Here is a 16,821-nt window from a genome sequence, read left to right on the forward strand (position 1 = left end):
CTCTCTCTCTCTCGCTGCCTCTCTCTCTCTCTGCCTCTCTCTCTCTCGCTGCCTCTCTCTCTCTCGCTGCCTCTCTCTCTCTCGCTGCCTCTCTCTGCCTCTCTCTGCCTCTCTCTCTCTTTCGCTGCTCTCTCTCTCTCTTTCGCTGCCTCTCTCTCTGCGCTTCTGCTGCCTCTCTCTCTCTCGCTTCGCTGCCTCTCTCTCTCATCGCCTGTCTCTCACGGCTGCCTCTCGCTCTCTCTCTTCGCTGCCCCTCTCGCTTTCGCTCTCCTCTCTCTCTCTCTTTGGCTGCCTCTCTCTCTCTTTCGTTTGCCTCTCTCTCTCTTTGCTGCCCCTCTCGCTCTCTTTGCTGCCCCTCTCGCTCTCTTTAGCTGCCCCTCTCGCTCTCTTTGTTTGCCCTCTCGCTCTCTTTGCATTTCTTCCCTCTCGCTCTCTTCGCTGCCCTCTCGCGCTCTTTCGCTGCCCTCTGAAATATGTTTTAGCTGGCATATATATAAACAAACATTTATAAACAAACATGCATATATATGAAACAAACATTTATCTTAAACAGGCTTGGCACACTCATGAGCAAACATGCATGTGAGCAGGCATGCATATGAGCAGGCTGGCACATATGTGAGCAGGCGCATTTATATGCAGAGCAGAGCATCTTGAGCAAACAGCATATGTAGGCTGAAACAGCATATATGTAAACGGCATATATATGTGGTAAACGGCATCATGGTCTGCAGAACGAACGGGCGGCATATGTGGGTGAGCAAACGGCATATATATGTGAGCAGGCAGGCGGCATATGTATGCGGGCAGGCGAGCAGCGCGAACAGGCGCAGAGCAGGCAATAATAGGCGGGTGGGCATAATATGAGGCGAACGGCATCATATGTGAGCAGGCGGCATGTATGAGCAGAGCAGCATGTATGTGAGCATTGGCACTCTTGAGCAAACACCTCTCTCTCGCTCATAAGCTCGCTGCCCCTCTCTCGCTCGCTGCCCTCTCTCTCTCGCTCAGCTGCCCTCTCTCTGCAAACTCTCTCAAACTCGCTGCCTCTCGCTCGCTCTCTCGCTCTCGCTGCCCCTCTCGCTCGCTCTCGCTCGTTGCCCCTCTCGCACCGTTGCCCTCTCTCTAGATTTGCCCTCTGGCTCGTTGCCCCTCTCGCTCGTTGCCCCTCTCAAACAGTTGCCCCTCTACTGCTGCCCCTCTTGGCTGCCCTCTCTCATTTCATAACCTCTCTCTCTCTCAAACAAGCTTGCCCTCTCTCTCTCTCTGCATTTAAACTTAGCACTCTCTCTCATTTCAAACAAACAGCACTAAACAAACATACAACAAACAAGCACAAACAGCCCTCTTTCAAACAAACAAACAGCACTCTGCAAACAAACAAACAAACAACCCTCTCTGAAACAAACAAGCTTAGCACTCTCTGCATTTCAAACAAACATGCCCCTCCTCTTTCGTGCAAACAAACATCTCTCTCTCTCGCTGCCCCTCTCTCTCTCGCTGCCTCTCTCTCTCTCGCTGCCTCTCTCTCTCTCGCTGCCTCTCTCTCTCTCTCGCTGCCTCTCTCTCTCTCTCGCTGCCTCTCTCTCTCTGCCTCTCTCTCTCTCTCTCGTGCTGGCTCTCTCTCGCTGGCTCTCTCTCATGTCTCTCTCTCGTGGCTCTCTCTCTCTCGCTGACTCTCTCTCTCGCTAGCTCTCTCTCTCTCGCTGACTCTCTCTCTCTCGCTGACTCTCGCTGACTCTCTCGCTCGCTGCCTCTCTCTCTCGCTGCCTCTCTCTCTCGCTCTCTTGTGCATTCTCTCACCTCATCTCTCTCTCGCTGCCTCGCTCTCTCTCTCTAGCTGCCTCTAGCCTCTCTCTCTACTGCGCCTCTCTCAGCTCTTTCTTCTCTCTCTAAGCTGCCCCTCGCTCTCTCTCTGCTGCCCCTCGCTCTCTCGCTCACTTTGCCCTAAACTCTCTCGCTGCTGCCCCTCGCTCTCTCTTGGGCGGCGCATAGACATGTGTATCTTGAAACGGCGCAGGTATGTAGGCGCAAATATGTGCCGGTGGCGCGAAACTATGAACGGCGCAGAATAACTAATATGTGGTGCATCAGAATAATGTCGCGGGCAATATTGTGGGCGGCGTAGCGGGCGAGCGGCAATAATATGTGCCGAGCAGGCGGCATCAAACGAACGGGCAGCGAACGGGCAGACAGGCAGAACGGCATCAACGGGCAGGCAATATATCTCTCTCGCTGCCCCTCTCTCTCTCGCTGCTTCTCTCTCTCTCTCGCTGCTTCTCTCTCTCTCGCTGCTTCTCTCTCTCGCTGCCTCTCTCTCTCTAGCTGCCTCTCTCTCCTCTCTCGCTGACTCTCTCTCTCTTGTGACTCTCTCTCTCTAGCTAGCTCTCTCTCTCGCTGACTCTCTCTCTCTCGCTGGCTCTCTCTCTGCTAGCTCTCTCTCTCTCTCGTGACTCTCTCTCTCTCGCTGACTCTCTCTCTCTCGCTGACTCATATGCTTAGGCTGAATATGTAAATATGTAGGCATATAAGTGGTGGGCTCTTAAACGACAATAGGTATGTATATGCGTGCGAATATGTAATATATGCGGCGTAGCAAATATGTAAACGGCATCAAACCATATATGAAACATGGAAGAAATATGTGCCCGAGCAGCGCGACGAACGAACGGCACATGTATGTGAAATATGAAACGGCGCAGAATAGCAGGCAAGCACGGCACCAAATATGTAGGCGCAAATATGTATGGGCGCAAATATGTAATATCTTGGGCAGCATGTGCGAGCATATGTGCGGGCAATGTATGTATATGTGAGCAGCGCATCTTATGCCGGGCAACATATGTGTAATAATATGAAACGGCATGTGTATGTGGGCAGCATGTGTATGAAACATATGTCTGAGAAACGGCATATATAGCAGAGCAAACATCACTGAAACGAACAACGGCACTCGCAGGTAAGAGCAGGCAGCTCTGGAGCAGAGCAGAGCAGCATAGTAGACAAACAGGCAGCCCATCTTTCAAGCAGGCAAGCAGCAGAGCAGACCCGGGCAGGCAGCAGGCAGGCAGGCAGGCATAGACAAGGCAGACAGCACATATATATATGTCTGGAACGGCATATGTATGCTCTTGGGCGATATGTGCAAACGGCCCATATCTTGAGCAGGCTCAGGCTTGGCATAGGCAGGCAACTGCCCGGCTCGCTAAGCGCTGCCCCTCTCTCTCTCCCTGCCCCTCTCCTCTCTCTAGCTGCCTCGCTGGCTGCTGCCCTCGCTGGCTCGCTGCCCCCTCTCTCTCTCATTAAGCTATTTGCCCCCTCTCTCTCTCTCTCTCTAGCTGCCCCCTCTCTCTCTCTCTCTCTCCTTTGCCCCTCTCTCTCTCTCTCTCTCTCAGCTGCCCTCTCTCTCTCTCTCTCTCATTCCCTCTCTCTCTCTCTCTCTCAAGCTGCCCCTCTCTCTCTCTCTCTCTCTCTCTCGCTGCCCCTCTCTCGCCCCTCTCTCTCGCTGCCCCTCTCTCTCGCTGCCCTCTCTCTCTCTCTGCCCCCTCTCTCTCTCTCGCTGCCCCTCTCTCGCTGCCCCTCTCTCTCTCTCGCTGCCCCTCTCTCTCTCTCTCTGCCCCTCTCTCTCTCTCTCTCGCTTGTTCCCCTTTCTCTCTCTCTCTCGCTCAGCTGCCCCTTTCTCTCTCTCGCTCGCTGCTGCCCCTCGCTGCTCCGCTGCCCACAGCTCGCTCGCTGCCCGGCTCGCTGGCACATGCTCGCTCGTGCCCCGCTAAGCTCGCTGCTTGCTTTCATTTCAGCTGCTTGGCCTAAACGCTACTGCCCCTCCTCATTTCGCTCTTTGCCCTCTCTCTCATTTCTAAACAAGCTGCCCCTCTGTTTCATTTCGCTGCCCCTCTCGGCACAAGCTCTTTCCCTCTCTCTCTCTCATTAAACTCCCTCTCTCTCGCTCATTTGCCCTCTCTCTCTCTGCGGCTCGCTGCCCTCTCTCTCTCTCGCTGCCCTCTCTCTCTCTCTCTCTATTGCACTCTCTCTCTCTCGCTGCCTCTCTCTCTCTCTCGGCACTGCCCCTCTCTCTCTCTCTCTCTCTCTCTCTGCTGCCCCCTCTCTCTCTCTCTCTCGCTGCCTCTCTCTCGCTGCCCCTCTCTCTCTCGCTGCCTCTCTCTCTCTTGCTGCCTCTCTCTCGCCCAGCTCTCTCTCTCTCGCTGCCTGCTCTCTCTCTCTCTCTCGCTGCCTCTCTCTCTCTCTCGCTGCCTCCTCTCTCTCTCTGCTGCCTCTCTCTCTCTCTCACTTTGCCTCTCTAAATAATATGGGCACAGACAAATGAGATATGTAAGATAATAATGGTGATAATAAGCGAAATAATAAGCGAATAGCCAATAACCAGTGGAAAGATAATGGCGAACTGAACGGTAGCAGGCCATGTGTGAACGACATGTAGACCAATGGCGAATATGGAATAATAATAGCGGGCGGCGTAATAAAAGTAATAACGGGCGGTTTGACCGTAATAATAATAACAGGCAATAACAGGCCATGTGTGAAACAGCATGTGAGCGAATAGCGAATAGCGGGCATGAGCAGATAGTAGATAATAGCGGGCAAATATGTGTGGAAATATGTGTGTGAAAATAATGAGCGAGCGGGCGGGCAAATCTTGGTGGGCGGCGGCATGCGGGCAGGCGGCGGCATGGGCAAGCGGAAGTAATAGCGGGCGAACGGGCGGCATGGGCAGGCAGGTGGCGTATGGGCAGCTGCTGCCCCTCTCTCTCGCTGTTTCGGCTGCCCTCTCTCTCTCTCTCTAGCTGCCCCTCTCTCTCTCTCTCTCCTTTGCCCCTCTCTCTCTCTCCTTTGCCTTTCTCTCTCTCTCTCTCCTTCCCCTCTCTCTGTCTCTCTCTCTACGCTGCCCTCTCTCTCTCTCTCTCTCTCTCGCTGCCCTCTCTCTCTCTCTCTCTCTCTCTCTCTCGCTGCCCCTCTCTCTCTCGCTGCCTCTCTCTCTCGCTGCCTCTCTCTCTCTCGCTGCCTCTCTCTCTCTGCTGCCTCTCTCTCTCTCGCTGCCTCTCTCTCTCGCTGCCTCTCTCTCTCTCTCTAGCTGCCTCTCTCTCTCTCTCGCTGCCTCGCTCTCTCTCCCAACACCCCTCGCACGCTCTCTCTCGCGCTCTCTCTCGCGCACTCTCTCTCACATGTGCTCTCTCCTCGCTCTCGCTCTCTCTCTCGCGCTCTCTCTCGCTCTCTCGCTCTCTCTCGCGCTCTCTCTCGCGCGCTCTCACGAAACGGAAACGGCATGAATATGTCTGGGCGGCATGTGAATAATATAGTGGCATCGTGAGCGGACATTATGTGCGGGCAATGTGAATAATAGCGGGCAACATCTTGAAATATTAATGTCGGCGGGCGTAGACCAATAATGAGCAGGCGTATGAGCAGCAATAATATTGAAGCGAATGGCAGACAATATGGGCGGCGTATGAGCGAAATAGCAGACCAATAATAGCGGGCAGCATGTAATGAATAATATCTCTGTGCCTCTCCTCTCTGTATCTGCTGCCCCTCTCTCCCTCTCTCTCGCTGCCTCTCTCTCTCTCTCTGCTGCCCTCTCTCTCTTCTCTTCTTTGCCCCCTCTCTCTCCTTTGCTTTCGCTGCCCCCTCTCTCTGTTTCCTTTTAACCTCTCTCTCGCTGCGCTCACGCTGCCCCTCCTCGCTCGCTCGCTGCGCTGTGCCCCTCTACGCTCGCTCGCTGCCCCTCTCTCTCTCGCTCGCTGCCCCTCTCTCTCGTTCGCTCGCTGCCCCTCTCTCTCGCTCGCTGTGCCCCTCTCTCGCTATCGCTGCCCCTCTCTCTCTGCTCATCGCTGCCCCTCTCGCTGCGCTGCTGCCCCTCTCTCTATTTCATCGCTGCCCTCTCGCTGTTTCGCTGCCTCTCTCTCTCTCTCTCGCTGCCCCTCTCTCTCTCGCTGCCCTCTCTCTCTCTCTCTCTCGCTGCCTCTCTCTCTCTCCATGCCTCTCTCTCTCTCTCTCTCGCTGCCTCTCTCTCTCTCTCTCTCTCGCTGCCTCTCTCTCTCTCTCTCGCTGCCTCTCTCTCTCTCTCTCGCTGCCTCTCTCTCTCTCTCTCGCTGCCTCTCTCTCTCTCGCTGCCTCTCTCTCTCTCGCTGGCTGCCGCGCTCTCTCGCGCTCTCTCTCGCTCTCTCGCGCTCTCTCTCTCTCGCTGCCTCGCGCGCTCTCTCTCTCTCGCTGCCTCTCGCTCTCTCTGCCTCTGGCTCTCTCTCTCTGCCTCTCGCTCTCTGGCATCTTGAATATGTATATGTGGCATCAGCAAACCAACAATAGCAAACGGCAATAGCGAATATGTGAGCAGTTAATAGCGAGAGCAGTAGCGGGCAAGACCAATAGCAGGGCGGCGTATGAGCAGATGTAATAACGGCATAATATGTAATAATAGCGAACGTAGCGAGCGAATGAGCGGCATGCGGGCAGATAGCGAATAATAATAACGAGCAAAATATATGTGAGCATGTATGTATGTAATATGTAATAACTAGCTGCCTCTCGCTGGGCTCTCGCTCTCTCTCTCGCTGCCCTCTCTCTCTAAGCTGCCCCTCTCTCTCTCTCTCCTTTGCCCTCTCTCTCTCTGCTGCCTCTCTCTCTCTCTCCTTTGCCCCTCTCTCTCTCTCTCTCTCGCTGCCCCTCTCTCTCGCTGCCCCCTCTCTCTCTCGCTGCCCCTCTCTCTCTCTGCCCTCTCTCTCGCTGCCCCTCTCTCTCTCCTTTGCCTCTCTCTCTCTCTCTCTCTCGCTGCCCTCTCTCTCTCTCTCTCTCTCGCTGCCCTCTCTCTCTCTCTAGCTGCCTCCCTCTCTCTCTCTCTCGCTGCCCCTCTCTCTCTCTCTCTCTCTCTGCCCCTCTCTCTCTCTCTCTCTCGCTGCCCTCTCTCTCTCTCTCTCTAGCTGCCCCTCTCTCTCTCTCTCTCTCTCCTTTGCCTCTCTCTCTCTCTGCTGCCTCTCTCTCTCTCTCTCTCTCGCTGCCCCTCTCTCTCGCTGCCCCTCTCTCTCTGTGCCCCTCTCTCTACGCTGCCTCTCTCTCGCTGCCCCTCTCTCTCTCATTGCCTCTCTAGCTGCCTCTCGCTGCCTCTCTCTCTACTGCCTCTCGCTCTCTCTGCTGCCTCTTGCATCTCTCTCGCTGCTTGCTCTCTCTAGCTGGCTCTCTGTTCAGCTGCTGCCCTCTCTCATAAGCTGCATAAATATATCTCTAAGCTGCCTCTCTCTCTCTATTTGCCCCTCTCTCTCTCTACTTTGCCCTCTCTCTCTGCGCTGTCTCTCTCTGCATGCCTCTCTATATGCGAAACGGCATAATATATATGAAGCATATATATGTAAAATGAATGTATATGAGCGGCATATATGAGCATTAATAATATGCCGAGCATGTATTATGCTTGAGCGTGTATGTAAACGTGTATGTATTAGTATATGTTGAGCACGTGTATATGTAAACGACATATATATGAAACGATATATATGTAAAACATGATATATATATATGAAACGAACATATGCGAAACGATAATATATATACCGTTTTGAATATATATATGTAAAAACATATATATATATATATGAAAGCCTCTCTCTCTCTCTCTCTCTCGCTGCCCTCTCTCTCATTTCGGCTGCCCTCTCTCTCTCTCTCTCGCTCTTCGCCTCTCCTTCTCTCTCTCGCTCTCTGCTGCCTCTCTCGCTCTTCGCTGCCTCTTGCTCGCTGCCTCTCTCTCGCTCTCGCTGCCCCTCTCAGCTCACTGCCCCTCTCTCGCTCGGCTGCCCCTCTCTGGCTCATTGCCCTCTCTCGCTGCGGCCCTCTCTCTCGCTACAAGCTGCCCTCTCTCTCTGCGGACCACTCTCTCTCGCTCAGCTGCCCCTCTCTCTCTCTCTCTCTCGCTGCCCCTCTCTCTCTCTCTCGCTGCCCCTCTCTCTCTCTCTCTCTCTTCGCTGCCCCTCTCTCTCTCTCTCTCTCTCTCTGCTGCCCCTCTCTCTCTCTCTCTCTCTCTAGCTGCCTCTCTCTCTCTCTCTCTCTCTCTCTCTCGCTGCCCCTCTCTCTCTCTCTCTCTCTCTCTCTAGCTGCCCCTCTCTCTCTCTCTCTCTCTCGCTGCCTCTCTCTCTCTCTCTCTCTCTCCTCGCTGCCCTCTCTCTCTCTCTCTCTCTCTCTCTCTCTCGCTGCCTCTCTCTCTCTCTCGCTGCCTCTCTCTCTCTCTCCTTTCTCTCGCTGCCTCTTCTCTCTCTCTCGCTGACTCTCTCTCTCGCTGACTCTCTCTCTCGCTGACTCTCTCTCTCTCGCTGAGCTCTCTCTCTCCTGGCTCTCTCTCTCTCGCTGAGCTCTCTCTCTCTCCGCTGACTCTCTCTCTCTCGCTGAGTCTCTCTCTCTCGCTGCCTCTCTCTCTCTCGCTGCCTCTCTCTCTCTCGCTGCCTCTCTCTGCCTCTCTCTCTCTCTTGGGCTGCCTCTTTCGCATGCACCTGTCTAATTTCGTGCCTCTTCTCGCTTCGCTGGTCTCTCCTCTGCGCCTGACTTCTCGGTGCCCCTCTCGAATCTCTCTCTCTCTTACGCTGCCCCTCTCGCTTTCGCTCTCCCTCTCTCTCTCTCTTTCGCTGCCCCTCTCTCTCTCTTTCGCTGCCCCTCTCTCTCTCTTTCGCTGCCCCTCTCGCTCTCTTTCGCTGCCCCTCTCGCTCTCTTTCGCTGCCCCTCTCGCTCTCTTTCGCTGCCCCTCTCGCGCTCTCTTTCGCTGCCCCTCTCGCGCTCTCTTTCGCTGCCCCTCTCGCGCTCTCTTTCGCTGCCCCTCTCGCTCTCTTTCGCTGCCCCTCTCTCTCTCGCTGCGCCTGTCTCTCTCGCTGCCCCTCTCGCTCTCTCTCTCTTTCGCTGCCCCTCTGTTCGCTCTCCACTCTCTCTCTCTTCTTGGCTGCCCCTCTCTCTCTCTTTCGCTGCCCCTCTCTCTCTCTTTCGCTGCCCCTCTCGCTCTCTTTTGTTTCCTTCCTCTCGCTCTCTTTACAGCTGCCCCTCCTACGCTCTCTTTAGCTGCCCACTCTCGCTCTCTTCCTGCCCTCTAAAACCTCATTTTTAATAGCGGCATCAATACTCTCGCGCAAATATCTTGCGCTGCCCTCTGCGCTCTCTGTATTTGCCCCAAGATATATTTGTTAACAGCTGATTCTTTCCCCCTAAATATACTACACATAATTAAGCACTCTGCAATATATATTTTTAGCTGCTTGCGATCTTTAAACATAAAATTGCATCTTTACTCTTCTCTCACTCTTTTCTCTAAAACTCTCTCTCTCTTTTGCTGCCTCTCTCTCTCTTTCGCTGCCTCTCTCTCTTTTTCGCTGCCCCTCTCTCTCTTTAATTGCCCCTCTCTCTTCTTTCGCTGCCCCTCTCTCTCTTTCGCTGCCCCTCTCTCTCTTTCGCTGCCCCTCTCTCTCTTTCGCTGCCCCTCTCTCTCTTTCGCTGCCCCTCTCTCTCTTTGGCGCTGCCCCTCTCTCTCCTTCGCTGCCTCTCTCTCTTTCCCCCCCCTCTCCTTGCCCCTCTCTCTACGCTGCCCCTCTGTCTCTCGCTGCCTCTCTCTGCGTCAAGTGCCTCTCGCTGTGCTTGCTCTCTGTTAGTCGCCCCGCTCGGCGTGCGCTCCCGTCTCTTTGCCTCGCTTCCGCTCTCTGGCTAGCTCTCTCTCTCTCTGCTGCGCTGCCCCTCTCTTTCTCTCTCTCTCAAAACATGCCCCTCTCTCTTCTGCTGCCCCTCTCTCTCTACGCGCGCCCCTCTCTCTCCCTCTCTCTCTCCTGCCCCTCTCTCTCTCTCCTTTGTGTATATATATGGGCAGCAATATCTGAGCAGCATGACGGCAAGCGAACAATAATAACGGCATATGGCATATGTCATTCGCATGTATAATTCGCCAATAATAGAGTATAATAGGAAGCAGCAGGCATATATGCCAAGCGTGTATATGTGCATACTCATGCATCTGTACACTTGAAATATATATATATATAAGGCAAAATACGATATATTGTCTCTGAAACAGCATATATATATATATATATATATAATATATAAATCTCTCTCATCATACCTCTCATCTATATATATCCATCCTATATCTGTGTAACAAACCTAGGCGCATATAGTGAAACGGGATATTGCGAAACGGCATATATGTATGTAGCATATATAGGGATATATGTGGTATAATATGTATTGTGATAATAATAAATAACAATAAATAATAAGATAATAATACCAAACAACAATAACGCCAAAAACATAATAATAACAACAAGTGCGAACAAACTAATAATATGTACGAACAAAGAAATATTAATATAACTACGAATAATATCTGTGAACGGGCGGGCAAATCATAATGACACGGCATTGAATATGTGGCTATCTATACTGCTCGGCAATATGCCCCCCTCGTTCCGGTATGTCGTTGGATGTTTCTGTAGTAGCTCTGGGCTAATAATATGAAACCTAGTAGGCGGCCCCTCTCTCTCCGATTACTTTCCTCGCTGCCCCTCTCTCTCTCTCGCTCTCTCTCTCGCTGCCCCTCTCTCTCTCTCGCTCTCTCTCTCTCTCTCGCTCTCTCTCTCTCTCTCTCTCTCGCTGCCCCTTTGGGCTGTATTTTCTCTCTGGCCCCCCTTTATTCAGCTGCTTTCTGTGTTTTGCTAGAGGCAGAGGGACACACTGTGCGTACCTGTGCACATGTGACAAATAAGCCTTTGATGCTTAAATAAGGCAAAGGGTGCAAGCCCTTTAAATAGACTTCAAGTCTGTACGTCATAAATAATCCTATTTGTCATGCAATAGTTGTACAATAAAATGAACTAAAATAAAGCTTGCCTCTCTCTCTCCTAGGTTTATCATTTCCCATCCTTGGCAAGGGTGAGAGAACTGCTGATGTTGTTCCTCCTGAACCATTTGGCTACGAACTCTTCAAGGATATGCGCACAGCGGAGAGATGGACAGAGAGCAGCAGAAAAACAGACTGTATTCTTGAGGGTCTTTGTGTGAAGTGGCTCTTTGTGTTTCCATTCCCCCTCTGCTCTTTTGCTCCCTCCATCCTCCCCTCTCAGGCTGTCCCAGAGGAGGCATGGCTGACCTTTCAAGTCCCACCTTCGTGAACTCTGACCCCATTGGTTATAGTTCTTAGACAACCTTTTATTTGATAGAACCTAAAGATACACATTGTAAAAGGAATTAGGTTGATAAAGAATAGCTATTCATTTTAACTATGAGGATAGTGATACTGATATAAAAACTGCATGCTGGATTGAACTTTGAGAAAGGGAAACTGCTCAGTTAAGGACAGACAGACTGAAACCTTGACTTCCACCACTGGTGTGTTGGGAGAACTTTGTTTTCATTAGGTTTTGTTTATTTTTTTCCAATAAATGTTTTTTAATTATTATTTATATAAAACGTGTCCCAACCAAACCCTGTTGTCTGGCTCCCATTTTATTTTATATTCTGAACATACACTGAGTGTACAAAACATTACGAACACCTGCTCTTTCTTTCAGACTGACAAGGTGAATCCAGGTGAAAGCTATGATCCCTTTATAAATGTCACTTGTTAAATCCACTTCAATCAGTGTAGATGGAGGGGAGGAGACAGGTTAAATAATGATTTTTAAGCCTTGAGACATGGATTGTGTATGTGTGCCAGTCAGAGGGTGAATGGGCAAGACAAAATATTTCGGTGCCTTTTGAACGGGGTGTGGTAGTAGGTGCCAGGCACACCGGGTTGAGTGTGTCAAGAACTGCACCGCTACTGAGTTTTTCCACACTCAGCAGTTTCCCGTGTGTATCAAGAATGGTCCACCTCCCAAAGGACTTCAAGCCAGCTTGGCACGACTGCAGTGGTGGAAAAAGTACCCAATTGTCGTACTTGAGTAAAAGTAAAGATACTTTTAGTAGAAAATTACTCAAGTGGAATTCACCCAGTAAAAGACTACTTGAGTAAAAGTCAAAGTATTTGGTTTAAAATATACCTAAGTATCAAAATAAAATAATTTCAAATTCTGTATATTAAGTAAACCAGACGGCACGATTTTCTTGTTTTCAAATGTATAGATAGCCAGGGGTACACCAACACTTAGACAGATATTTACTAACGAAGCATGTGTGTTTAGTGAGTCTGCCAGATCAGAGACAGCAGGGTAACCAGGGATGTTCTCTTGATAAGTGTGTGAATTGGACCATTTTCCTGTCCTGCTAAACATTTTAAATGTAATGAGTACTTTTAGGTGTCAGGGAAACTGGTGAGAAAAGTACATTATCTTTAAGGAATATAGTGAAGTAAAAGTAGTCAAATATATGGATAGTAAAGTACAGATACCCAAAACAACTACTTAAGTAAAAATACTTTCAAGTACTATTGAAGTACTGTGTACAGCTGTGGAAAGCATTGGAGTCAATATGGGCCAGCATCCCTGTGGAATGCTTTCCACACCTTGTAGAGTCCATGCCCTGATGAATTGAGGCTGTTCTGAGGGTAGAAGGTCGTGCAACTCAATATTTGGAAGGTGTTCCTAATGTTTTGTACACAGTGTATGGTCATTAAACTGCAGGTGTATAACGACCATGCGCTTTTACAGTTTATTTCACACCTACACTGACGTTGGAGTGAACACTTGCCCCAGAGGGGGGCGGGGAATTGAGGGTGATTCTTGACTATGAAACTGAAATGAGGGGCTCAGAAAACGTGAAATGGGTTTCATCAGACCTCAGGAAAACCGGGATAATGTGGCATCAGGCATCTATCTGTATGATTGAAGATGTACTGGTAGCCTTTTTTCGTTTTTGTGCTGATCACGTCCCTGGAAAATCCTCTCCCTCTTTCACCTTCTCTGTCCCCTTCCATCTTTTAATTTCTCTCACTCGCTCTCTGGTCTGACTCACTCACCTACTCTCTCCTCTGCTGTCCTGCCCTCTTTCTCCCTCTTTCCCCCGCTCTGTATCCCCTCCTTCCCCTTCCTGTCTCTATGCTCTGACTCATCTGCTCCCCTCCCTCCCTGTGCTCTGACTCACCTGCTCTGTGATCTATTCTCAGTGCTGGGCTGATGGAGCGGCGGGGTTGCGTAAAATGGAGACAGACAAATGCTGCCCACGTCAGCCAGGCACTGAGAGAATCTATGCAGAGCCCAGACCAGGCAAAACTGGAGAAACCTCACATGTACCTTTTGATTAATGAAGAATTCCAGCTTTTCTGACCTTATTCTTATTAAATAAATACCATTTTAAGAAATCTTTTTGTATTTCTTAATAATACATGGTATTGGTATTTATATAGCGCTTTTCAAGGACCCAAAGTCTTTTTTTCTTAGCCGTTGCAATTAGCCCACCCCTATTTCTCCACGATTCCGTTGACGGTACTGTGTCTCTGACTGTTGTGTGATGTGGATGTCTGCATTGCATCCTCTGTTGTTCACTAGTCATCTCTGCCGTCATGTCAGAGGGGTTAGGGTCATTAAATAGCCCTTCCAGTGGGGTTAGGGGTCATTAAATAGCCCTTCCAGTGGGGTTAGGGGTCATTAAATAGCCCTTCCAGTGGGGTTAGGGGTCATTAAATATCCCTTCCAGTGGGGTTAGGGGTCATTAAATATCCCTTCCAGTGGGGTTAGGGTCATTAAATAGCCCTTCCAGTGGGGTTAGGGGTCATTAAATAGCCCTTCCAGTGGGGTTAGGGGTCATTAAATATCCCTTCCAGTGGGGTTAGGGTCATTAAATAGCCCTTCCAGTGGGGTTAGGGGTCATTAAATAGCCCTTCCAGTGGGGTTAGGGGTCATTAAATAGCCCTTCCAGTGGGGTTAGGGGTCATTAAATATCCCTTCCAGTGGGGTTAGGGGTCATTAAATATCCCTTCCAGTGGGGTTAGGGGTCATTAAATAGCCCTTCCAGTGGGGTTAGGGTCATTAAATAGCCCTTCCAGTGGGGTTAGGGGTCATTAAATAGCCCTTCCAGTGGGGTTAGGGGTCATGAAATAACTCTCCCAGTGGGGTTAGGGTCATTAAATAGTCCTTCCAGTGGGGTTAGGGGTCATTAAATATCCCTTCCAGTGGGGTTAGGGGTCATTAAATTTCCCTTCCAGTGGGGTTAGGGGTCATTAAATATCCCTTCCAGTAGGTTTAGGGTCATTAAATATCCCTTTCAGTGGGGTTAGGGGTCATTAAATAGCCCTTCCAGTGGGGTTAGGGGTCATTAAATATCCCTTCCAGTGGGGTTAGGGGTCATTAAATTTCCCTTCCAGTGGGGTTAGGGGTCATTAAATATCCCTTCCAGTGGGGTTAGGGTCATTAAATATCCCTTTCAGTGGGGTTAGGAGTCATTAAATATCCCTTCCAGTGGGGTTAGGGTCATTAAATATCCCTTTCAGTGGGGTTAGGGGTCATTAAATATCCCTTTCAGTGGGGTTAGGGGTCATTAAATAGCCCTTCCAGTGGGGTTAGGGTCAATAAATAGCCCTTCCAGTGGGGTTAGGGGTCATTAAATATCCCTTCCAGTGGGGTTAGGGGTCATTAAATATCCCTTCCAGTGGGGTTAGGGTCATTAAATATCCCTTTCAGTGGGGTTAGGGGTCATTAAATAGCCCTTCCAGTTGGGTTAGGGTCAATAAATAGCCCTTCCAGTGGGGTTAGGGGTCATTAAATAGCCCTTCCAGTGGGGTTAGGGTCATGAAATAGCCCTTCCAGTGGGGTTAGGGGTCATTAAATAGCCCTTCCAGTGGGGTTAGGGTCATTAAATAGCCCTTCCAGTGGGGTTTGGGGTCATTAAATAGCCCTTCCAGTGGGGTTAGGGGTCATTAAATAGCCCTTCCAGTGGGGTTAGGGTCATTAAATATCCCTTCCAGTGGGGTTAGGGTCAATAAATAGCCCTTCCAGTGGGGTTAGGGGTCATTAAATAGCCCTTCCAGTGGGGTTAGGGGTCATTAAATAGCCCTTCCAGTGGGGTTAGGGTCATTAAATAGCCCTTCCAGTGGGGTTAGGGGTCATTAAATAGCCCTTCCAGTGGGGTTAGGGGTCATTAAATATCCCTTTCAGTGGGGTTAGGGGTCATTAAATAGCCCTTCCAGTGGGGTTAGGGTCATTAAATAGCCCTTCCAGTGGGGTTAAGGGTCATTAAACAGCCCTTCCAGTAGGGTAAATGGTCATTAAATAGCCCTTCCAGTGGGGTTAAGGGTCATTAAACAGCCCTTCCAGTAGGGTTAAGGGTCATTAAACAGCCCTTCCAGTAGGGTAAATGGTCATTAAATAGCCCTTCCAGTAGGGTTAGGGTCAATAAATAGCCCTTCCAGTGGGGTTAGGGTCAATAAATAGCCCTTCCAGTGGGGTTAGGGTCAATAAATAGCCCTTCCAGTGGGGTTAGGGTCATTAAATAGCCCTTCCAGTGGGGTTAGGGGTCATTAAATAGCCCTTCCAGTGGGGTTAGGGTCATTAAATAGCCCTTCCAGTGGGGTTAGGGTCATGAAATAGCCCTTCCAGTGGGGTTAAGGGTCATTAAACAGCCCTTCCAGTAGGGTAAATGGTCATTAAATAGCCCTTCCAGTAGGGTTAGGGTCAATAAATAGCCCTTCCAGTGGGGTTAGGGTCAATAAATAGCCCTTCCAGTAGGGTTAGGGTCAATAAATAGCCCTTCCAGTGGGGTTAGGGTCAATAAATAGCCCTTCCAGTGGGGTTAGGGTCATTAAATAGCCCTTCCAGTGGGGTTTGGGGTCATTAAATATCCCTTCCAGTGGGGTTAGGGTCATTAAATAGCCCTTCCAGTGGGGTTAGGGTCATTAAATAGCCCTTCCAGTGGGGTTAGGGTCAATAAATAGCCCTTCCAGTGGGGTTAGGGTCAATAAATAGCCCTTCCAGTGGGGTTAGGGTCATTAAATAGCCCTTCCAGTGGGTTTAGGGGTCATTAAATAGCCCTTCCAGTAGAGTAAAGGGTCATTAAATAACCCTTCCAGTAGGGTTAGGGTCATTAAATAGCCCTTCCAGTGGGGTTAGGGGTCATTAAATAGCCCTTCCAGTGAGGTTAGGGTCATTAAATAGCCCTTCCAGTGGGGTTAGGGGTCATTAAATAGCCCTTCCAGTGGGGTTAGGGTCATTAAATAGCCCTTCCAGTGGGGTTAGGGTCATTAAATAGCCCTTCCAGTGGGGTTAGGGTCATTAAATAGCCCTTCCAGTGGGGTTAGGGGTCATTAAATAGCCCTTCCAGTGGGGTTAGGGTCATTAAATATCCCTTCCAGTGGGGTTAGGGTCATTAAATAGCCCTTCCAGTGGGGTTAGGGTCATTAAATAGCCCTTCCAGTGGGGTTAGGGGTCATTAAATATCCCTTTCAGTGGGGTTAGGGGTCATTAAATAGCCCTTCCAGTGGGGTTAGGGGTCATTAAATAGCCCTTCCAGTGGGGTTTGGGGTCATTAAATAGCCCTTCCAGTGGGGTTAGGGCTCATTAAATACCCAAATTGGTCTACATGGACAAGTTCTGGCCTGGTTTAGATCTTATCTGTCGGAAAGATATCAGTTTGTCTCTGTGAATGGTTTGTCCTCTGACAAATCAATTGTAAATTTCGGTGTTCCTCAAGGTTCCGTTTTAGGACCACTATTGTTTTCACTATATATTTTACCTCTTGGGGATGTCATTCGAAAACACAATGTTAAATTTCACTGCTATGCGGACGACACACAGCTGTACATTTCAATGAAACATGGTGAAGCCCCAAAATTGCCCTCGCTAGAAGCCTGTGTTTCAGACATAAAGAAGTGGATGGCTGCAAACTTTCTACTTTTAAACTCGGACAAAACAGAGATGC

General features: G+C 50.1%; 1 protein-coding gene across 1 annotated transcript in view; it reads left to right on the forward strand.

Moving 5' to 3' along the window:
* LOC106569546 (serine/threonine-protein kinase STK11) overlaps positions 1-11,457 on the forward strand; it is a 76,236-nt gene extending 64,779 nt beyond the window's left edge. Inside the window, exon 11 of the mRNA XM_014141006.2 lies at positions 10,879-11,457. The gene's annotated coding sequence lies outside the window, so the exon portion shown is untranslated. The remainder of the gene's footprint in view (positions 1-10,878) is intronic.
* The last annotated feature ends 5,364 nt before the right edge of the window (positions 11,458-16,821 follow it).

This window comes from Salmo salar, chromosome ssa14 (genome assembly GCF_905237065.1).
Source record: "Salmo salar chromosome ssa14, Ssal_v3.1, whole genome shotgun sequence".
Classification (NCBI taxonomy): Eukaryota; Metazoa; Chordata; class Actinopteri; order Salmoniformes; family Salmonidae; genus Salmo; species Salmo salar.